Genomic DNA, 9,830 nt, shown 5'->3' on the forward strand with positions numbered 1-9,830 from the left:
TTGACTTTCCCCTATAGATTCTCTACTGGGGGAAGGATGGCCACCATTTTCTGTCAATAAAGGTCCCCATACACGGGCCAATTGTAGCTGCCGATATGGGTCCCTTGGACTGATTCGGCAGCTTATCGGCCCGTGTAGGGGCAGAAACGAGGGGCCTGGCCGACCGATATCTGGCCTGAAATTGGCCAGATCTCGATCGGGCAGGTTAGAAAATTCAGTCGGATCGGGGGCCGCATTGGCTCGTTGATGCGGTCCCCGAACCAACTGCCCCATGGCCGCCAATATAATTTGATCAAATTATTATTTTTTTTACCTACACGCTCCCCGATATCGCCAAGCGAGCGAATCTCAAGGTGTATGGGGACCTTTATATTGGCCTTTGGGTTGGGGGTGGTTATGATGTCATTTTGGGGCAGGGCTATGATGTAAGGGGTGGGAAAATGGGTGGGCTGGGGATGGAAAGGTGGGTGGGGCCAGGAAATGGGCGGGGTTATAGGCACAGTATAGTGGTTATAAAGGGTGATTGGCAATGGAGAGGGTCAGGGAAGGGAGGGATTTATAACTGATGGCAAGTACATTGCTGGTAAATTTGTAATAGCAGAGCCGGCCCTGGCTGGGGATTTACTGGTCAAATACCGGCCAGGTAACAACCCTAACTGAGGGGTAACACAACAGAACTGGACTTGAGCCATAATTACACAACAGCTATCTTGTGGCCAAAGAAACAGACGGAGAGATAAAAAGTGATAAATACTAGAACCCCACTATTCTGTATAAATGGATTAGTGATGCTGCAGGCCAGGCCCAGTCCATGTATAATGGAACCATATGAGCTGACTCCTCCTCTTGCCCCTCCCCCACCATGGGGGCCATTCATGAAGTGCAGGGCAAGAGGAGAAGTGTAACAAAGGGGCACAATCCTCCCCAGTTTGCACCATGCTCCTTGTTAAAATTGCATCAGGTCCTGAATTCACCCCTTAAATACAGTGCAACCTACTTGCAGTCATGAATCCAGTATAAATATCTCCAGGCGGGGGGGCAGTAGCTGCCAATCAGAGCACAGAGAGACTGGCCCCTTAAATGGGGCACACTTGCATTACAGCATGAATCTACAAACAATAGATGCTCTACAGCCCAACTATATGTTTAATATCTATCAGCAGTAATGCTCCAATGTGCTGCACCCACAGCAGTGCTACTGAACTAAAGTAACAAACCTGAAATCACCTGTAGCCACAAAAATAAGGGTATGCCGCCACCTAGTGTTCATATGTATAACTGCAGCCACAACCATTCATACAATGCACTACAACTGTATCTAAATCATAATAATTGTAATAACAAGAGGTATAACAAGGGGATCCTATGCACCCCCAAATAGAGAGCGGCGAATGCAACATGGGGGGAAATAATAATTATTTTATCTTATAATCAGAATAAGCCACAGATACCAACATTACTAACGGTATGCACACATCTGCCTCCCCAGTATCTAATCCCATGGGCATTAATATGACGTTGGTCCTCCCGCTGTGCTACATCAGCCTCTGGGAAGGATTTCTATCAGATGTTGGAACATTGTTAGTGGGATTTCATTCCATTCAGAGCATTAGAGAGGTCGGGCATCAACGGATCTAGTCTTTCTTTGGCAAATAGTGTAATTGTACATTCAGAGAGACAGAGCTCTCCCGCATTCCCAAAGCCTAGATCTTTCTACAGACTGCCAGATGGTGGCGCTATGAGTCTCCTTCCCCTGCTGATATACTAATGGAACCATGGGATGCTGATGGACGGTCGAATATACAACACTTTCCTCTGACCATTGGGTTGCTTTGCCCATTTAGGCTGCTGAGATCGTGTGTGGATTGGCATTCCTTCATTCTCATGGTTTTATCCAATGGTAAGTGCTCTCAGCCCTTATTGTTCATTACCTTCAGCCAATCCCCAACCAGTGGCTCAGGGGTAACATGTTGCTCCCCAACCCCTTGGGTGTTGCTCCCAGTGGCCTCAAAGTAGGTGCTTATTTTTAAATGGAAGCTCAGAGACATTGTTTGCCCCCAAGCAGAGCCTCCTGCAGCCCAGCAGTCCCCATAGGGCAACAAAATAGCCAATCACAGCCTTTATTTTGAACTTTTTTTTTATGGTTGAGTGGCTCCCCACATCTTGTTCTGACCAACAACGTTTCAGCCTGTTTTTTAACCTCATATGGAGATTCATCTCCTGCTTTCCTTATAGAGACTTACAGCTAGCAAATATTCCATATATATATGATCAAATTCTAATGGCGGCAATGGGGCAGTCAGTTCGGGGACCGCATCAACGAATATCGGCAGCTACTAGCGGCCCGTGTATGGGGACCTTTACAATCCTGCTCTCCACAGAAAGAAGTGGTTAAATAGTTAAGTAATAGTTGACTGTCACTAACCTTGTGACTTATATGTCCTAATGTTAAAGCCTGGAATGTGATTGGGTAATTATACTGAGAGCTGCGCCGGGGCGGGGACTGTGATCAACAACCTCTGCAAAGCGCTAACCTGCTGGGCCAATAAAGGACAATAATAAAGAATAATAATAGTAATGGCTAATGGGTTAAACACAGGCAGCGGCGCTCGCTCAGGTGAGGATGGAGCCAGACTCCATAAACCGACTCATTAAAGAGAGAAAAGCCTGTCAGCCATGATTATTCCTTCATAGCCTGTAGCTTCCATATGGAACGAAGTACTGGGGCCATCGGCACAATCACAGCCCAATAACCATACGGCAACTGTGACTATTTGTGCCCTGGGTACCCCTGGAACTATAGTGGGGTGACTGTTACCCCAATGTTTCTATATATCTGTAACCTTGTTATGGGCTAAGGGGGCCCAGCCTGAAGGCCAGTTAGGGGGGGATTTGGGGTGAGTGCTTATTTGTACCCTGGGTACCCCTGGAACTATAGCGGGGTGACTGTTACCCCAATGTTTCTATATATCTGTAACCTTGTTATGGGCTAAGGGGGCCCAGCCTGAAGGCCAGTTAGGGGGGATTTGGGGTGAGTGCTTATTTGTGCCCTGGGTACCCCTGGAACTATAGCGGGGTGACTGTTACCCCAATGTTTCTATATATCTGTAACCTTGTTATGGGCTAAGGGGGCCCAGCCTGAAGGCCAGTTAGGGGGGGATTTGGGGTGAGTGCTTATTTGTGCCCTGGGTACCCCTGGAACTATAGCAGGGTGACTGTTACCCCAATGTTTCTATATATCTGTAACCTTGTTATGGGCTAAGGGGGCCCAGCCTGAAGGCCAGTTAGGGGGGATTTGGGGTGAGTGCTTATTTGTGCCCTGGGTACCCCTGGAACTATAGCAGGGTGACTGTTACCCCAATGTTTCTATATATCTGTAACCTTGTTATGGGCTAAGGGGGCCCAGCCTGAAGGCCAGTTAGGGATTTGGGGTGAGTGCTTATTAGATAACAATAGTGAAGCCATGAGATGGAGCCAGACCTGCTCACAACAGAATATCTCACACAGCCCGGCAGCTCCATGTCTCTGTAGGATATTCTCATACTGGTACCATAGATAGAACATACTTATCATATTTCTGCTCTATCAGTATCTATTTTACGTATAGAAGGGTATTTTTACTTTCCCATAGTGAGATACAGACAGGGCTAAAGAAAGCTGAATACTAGGGCGGTTCCACTGAAGCCCCAGCCTATATTTCCCATGGTGCCGAGGGATTCAGGAGTCTAATCATTACAGAGACCCCGCGCTCCCCCATATAAAGTTGCCTCTATTCCACTCGGAGGTGCAATGGCTTCTATTTACTTACAATGAATTTCATGATTATTTTAAAGAACAAGAGTGGAATAAAGATAATTACAAGTTCAATTATTAATCCAATTACAATGCAGACAAAGCCATGATTAGCATTCAGGGGCAGAGCCGGGGATCGTATAGCCGGGGGTCAGAGCAGAACAGCCTCTAACTATATAATGTAGATACAGAGAGACGCAATCTAATGCACCATGTAGCCCTACCAGGCACAGAATGAATGAGTCTTGATGTAACTGTAAGGTATATGGGGCATTTACTGTAGTTGGAAGGTATATGGGGCATTTACTGTAGTTGGAAGGTATATGGGGCATTTACTGTAGTTGGAAGGTATATGGGGCATTTACTGTAGTTGGAAGGTATATGGGGCATTTACTGTAGTTGGAAGGTATATGGGGCATTTACTGTAGTTGGAAGGTATATGGGGCATTTACACTGGTATAGAAGCACCCAAAATCACCCATCTTGCATTAAATTCACTTAAGAAGTAGAAGAGGCAGGTGGGTGGCCACACAGTGTAACTTTTCCTATTGCAAACCCCTCGTATTAATATGGAAACCATTGGCAATAGATGGGCAAATCCACTCAAGTGAGGAGATGGCCAATGTGGCTGATTGAGTGGTGGGCCAGACTGATCCAAAGCTTAAAGATTAGCTTATTAAAGGTAAATTCCACTGGTCTCCATTATGCGGAGATCCCTGACCAAGAGGGACGCGTGACTAGAACGTGTTCCCAACGCTACAGAATATTACATACTGCTGGTTTTAGGTAGAAGAAAACATTTTATTCCAACAGAATCATCCCCTTAATCCCATGATCCCCTGACCTACCTGCCTACGGAACACTGGGCTTAAACCAATCCCACGATGCATCTCTCTCTAATCTCGACACGGATAGAAGTGGAGCGTGACTGGCTGCGGCTCCCATTAACCCTGCCGGGGAACTGTTAAGATCAAAATGCTCATATAACAGCTTTAGGTACATACCTGAACGCACAGGTAACCACCCTGGGAAGGTTCCACGTATGGGATTTAACCTGAGCTGAAAATGCATTTCTCTCTAGAGATGTCCTAGTTCTGCTATAGAAGCCTATGTACCTCTAGTGGCTATGGGTAGGCTCAGGGCTAGGTACCCTAGGTGGCCTAGGGCCAAACAGAAACAGGCTTTTATGGTACCTGGTGGCATCAATAGACCCATTGCACCCATACCTGTGGCACAGCAGGAGTTAAATCCATGGGTGCTTATAATGGGTGATTATAATGGTATCAATGCCAGTAGAGCAACATTACAAGTCCCAGGTTTGGGCCTGGATTTTAGAATGGATTGTGCAACATAAGACTCAAGTGATGGGGACGTTATGGCTCGTGCAGTTGGCACTACTCCAACCAAAAAGTTCTGTTTTTACACAGGCGCCGGTTGAAAAATGCCCCGTCCAGGCTCCTGAAACCCAAATAGAGCTTTGATATTAGGAGGCCCCAAAATACCCCAATCCCTGGCCAATACAGTCCTGCTCCTTCATGCCATCACTCTGCACCCTGATGTGGCCTGTTTACGTCATCGGCCCCCTGTCCAGTCCACCAGAAAGCAAAAGGTGGCGACCCTAGCTGCTGTTTATATTTGCTGAGAGTGGGTCCAGGGTGCCAGGTAGGGTTGCCATCTTTGTCGGGCTATAAACCTGGACAAAGGGGGCATTTGGGATGACTTTGGCACCAACATCATCACACAAACTATCAACGTCAATGACGTTTTTGGCAAAGTGATGACGGGGGTGGGGTTATTGTGTCCACTGAACACAATGCAGGGGGTTTCGGCCAGGGTCGGACTGGGGGGGTGAAGGGCCCACCGGGGCTTCTGCCCCAGGGGCCCTTCAGGTGCCCCCACCGGCCATGTCCCCTAATTCCCTCCTCCCCCCCCCCCTTGCAGGGGCCCCCCTGACCCCCCTCGCAGGGCCCCTCACCAGACGTCCTCCCCTAAACACGCGTAATTTAATGCGTAGGGGAGGAGCGGTCGGGCAGGGGGTGCGCAGGTAAGGGTCGGGTCTGGCCCGCCGGGGCCCACTGGGATTTTTCCCGATGTCCCCACGGCCCAGTACGACCCTGGTTTCTGCCCAGTTCCTGAATGTTGGAAACCGGACAGAAGGTTTTGACCCAGAGAGCACCTTGAATAACTGGGCTGTTTGGGTCGAAACCAGACAGGTGTCAATCCCAGTGCGGTTCTCTGATTGGCTATAGGAGACCCAGGCCATACACAAGAGATGTGCTAATCTTGGGCAACCTTGGCCAATCAGCCTATAATTGTATCAACGGCTATCTGTGATCTTCAGGTGTTGGGATTTTCCCTTCCAGATCAGTTATTGATGGGGCAGGGGGCCATGATTTGACTTTCGATAAAAACAAGCCAAGTAACCAGTTGATATCTGCAACTTGAGTTACAAAAGTGAGAGATAAGAAGAAGGTGCAAACACCTTGTGATATTCACTAACCTAGAGATCCTCCTCCCATTCATTTCCTTAATGGCCCCTTTCAAGGGAGCAGAAATGCCTATATGTTTTATCAGCAAGATAACCCGCAGGTGCTGCTCATTCAGTAAAGGGCCGTCGGTGTTTATTCAGATACTGTCACTGCTCCATTTCCTCTGCTCAAATAATCACATTCAATATTTGCTTGGGTTCAGACAATGGTGGGATCATGTCAGCAGCGGATCCAATGTCAGGCTCAGGGGGCGCTGCACGGGTCGCTGCACGGGTCAGAGAACAGGGGTATCTCTAGCGAAGGGCAGTCACAAAAAAACAAGTCACTAATGACTTTCCCTTGGGGCCAAACGATCGAATTATATTGGCGGCAATGGGGCAGTTGGTTCGGGGACTGCATCAACGAGCAGATGCGGTCCCTGATCCGACTGAATCTCTTAACCTGCCCAATTTCAGACAGATATTGGTCGGACATGCCCCTCGTTCCTGCCCCTACATGGGCCCTTGTATGGCCACCTTAAGACTTGAGTTAAACACTTATTCTAGCGACTATGGTTAAATAGCTGCTACCCCAGTAATTTCTTTGTCTGTAACCTTGGCATAAGCTAAGGTTGGACCTCGGCTTGAACTGAAAAAGTCTAGCAGTAAGCTTATAAACAACATATTTCTCACTAAATCCGGCTCCCATGGCTTGATACAAATGGCCACTGACAAACAGAGGGGGCAATAACATGGGAGCACAGACTAGAGGAAGGCGGGGGGGGTTCCTGCCTGACCCCCACTCATGGTTGTGCCTTAGGTGCTTAGGCACTTACTGAACCCAAGTGCCTCTTCTGGCTACCAACGGAACTAGGGTTCAGTAGTCAATTTGGCTCCCAGTGTGTATTGGCCGTACGTATGGCATCAGGCTGGCAGAGTTTCATTTGAAGGGCCTCCTCCCACTCACGCTGGGCTGAGCATGGCTAGTGAGTCCTCTGTGCATTTCCTAACATCCAGGCTGAAACTGGATAATTACTGCCTTGTTTTATTATTCTATCCATTTATGTTTTACGCAGGTTTTGATAGAGCCGTCATTTCTACCACATTAGGGGTTCAGACCTCATAGAGAGTTTATTATTTTTGAAGGTCAAGGAGTTTTGTTTGCTCTGGTTCAGCAAATCCCCACGATCTTCTCTACTTTTGTAGCTTCATCAGCAAAGTGCTGGAATCTCTGCCATAAAGCAAGACACAAACGTTGGAAGCCAGGAGATGTAATGAGAGGCTATGTGCGCAGCTGAATCAACATGGCTCCCGGTAATCTGCTGGTATTGTTGGTATATCCATCGATCCGGAATGCTTGGGACCCAGGGTTTTCTGTATAAGGGGTCTTTCTCTAATATGTATTTAACAATCAAAATAAACCCGATAGGATTGTTTTGCCACCAATATGGATTCATACAGCTCAGTTACAAGGTACTGATTTATAATTACTGAGAAAAAGAAAATTATTTTGAAAGAATTAGAATTATTTGCTTTACATGGGCTCTATGGGAGATGACCTTTCGTTAATTTGGAGCTTTCTGGATAACAGGTTTTCGAATAAGGGATCCCATACTTGTACATATGTACATATATGAGCCCAAACTGCAGGAAGAAGTGCTAGAGCACTATGGGGCGCAAAAATGTGCCGTATGCTCCGGGCTGTATTTATATATAGGTACCCCGGGGGCCTGTGCCTAGGGCGGCCGGCTTTAGGGGGGGGGCTCTCTGATGCCTATATAATCAATAAAGTTTATACCCACCCCAGCCACCGCCACACCTACCAATGGAAAGCAGCCGAGCAGGTGATGTCACTTCCGCCGCCTGGGGGAATACCTAGTTCCGGTGCCTAAATACTTCCCTGGCTATGGTGCTTACATGGCTATGGTGCTTACATGGCTATGGTGCTTACATGGCTATGGTGCTTACATGGCTATGGTGCTTACATGGCTATGGTGCTTACATGGCTATGGTGCTTACATGGCTATGGCGCTTACATGGCTATGGCGCTTACATGGCTATGGCGCTTACATGGCTATGGCGCTTACATGGCTATGGCGCTTACATGGCTATGGCGCTTACATGGCTATGGCGCTTACATGGCTATGGCGCTTTCATGGCTATGGCGCTTTCATGGCTATGGCGTTTACATGGCTATGGTGCTTACATGGCTATGGCGCTTACATGGCTATGGCGCTTACATGGCTATGGCGCTTACATGGCTATGGCGCTTACATGGCTATGGCGCTTACATGGCTATGGTGCTTACATGGCTATGGTGCTTTCATGGCTATGGTGCTTACATGGCCTTTGCACCCACGGCTGAGTCCTGTCCTGGACCCCTTTATATGTGGCTGATATTAAATGCTCACCCCCGCCCAGCACTGGATTAATCCAATAGCCAAACCTGCCTGTATTCCTGCCCTAGTTTCACTGCTTTGTTGCTAAATCCCCAGTGCAGCAATATTTGTAATTATGTTTGTGCAATCGGATCTCTGGTTACAAACGTCACTAGACCAGTAAGACCAGACACCCCCACAATGTGTAGTCACTGGGGAATGTCCCCAATACTGTCAGCCAATAGGAAAGGCCGTATTTGGGTGCCAGTCATCAAGCAGCCTCTGCGGATAAACAATGGTATAAAAATAGAAAAGGCAAAGCCATTGCAGTGTATGGGGCAGATTAACATGAAAGATGCAGTTAGGGCCCCTCCCTGGGAAATGGTTCCTAATCCGCCGCCCCCTCCCACCTTCTCCATCTTTAGCCGCGGCCGCACATGGACTGTAGGGAGTACAGCACGTATCATTTGGTATCGTGTATAATTGTATAGTGTGCCTTGTTCCAGTAAAAAAATAACTTGAAATAAAAGATTCTGTCTCAGTAAAAGGCAAAATCAAGCAACTTAATGCTTAGTCTAATTATAGAGTTATGTGAAAAACACGCTTTGCAGGATTTGTTGCTGAGTAAAATATAATAACCCATAATAATATGATTTACTGACCGAAAACTCTATGCACACTTGGGGGGGGGGGAGGCATTTACTTTCGTCCCCAGGCTAGTGCAATAGCACCAAGGGGCACCAATTATATGTATATCTTTATTTATAAAGCGCTACTTATGTACGCAGCACTGTACAGTAGAATAGATTAATACAAACAGGGGGTTATTAAGATCATAATAGATAAATACACAGTATAACAATAAATAGCCCAATAAATAGTGACTATGGCACCTTACAGCAGCCCCTCTGGCATTTGCCTGAACCCACAGATTGCCAGTCTGGGCCTGGGTCCTGGCATTCCAAGTACCCAGAGGCCCAAACAGCCCCCCCCCCAGCCCAATAAATAGTGACTGTCTATGGCATCTTACAGCAGCCCCTCTGGCATTTGCCTGAACCCACAGATTGCCAGTCTGGGCCTGGGTCCTGGCATTCCCAGTACCCAGAGGCCCAAACAGCCCCCCCCAGCCCAATAAATAGTGACTGTCTATGGCATCTTACAGCAGCGCCTCTGGCATTTGCCAGAGTTAGGGG

Source organism: Xenopus tropicalis, chromosome 10 (assembly GCF_000004195.4).
Source record: "Xenopus tropicalis strain Nigerian chromosome 10, UCB_Xtro_10.0, whole genome shotgun sequence".
NCBI classification, from domain to species: domain Eukaryota; kingdom Metazoa; phylum Chordata; class Amphibia; order Anura; family Pipidae; genus Xenopus; species Xenopus tropicalis.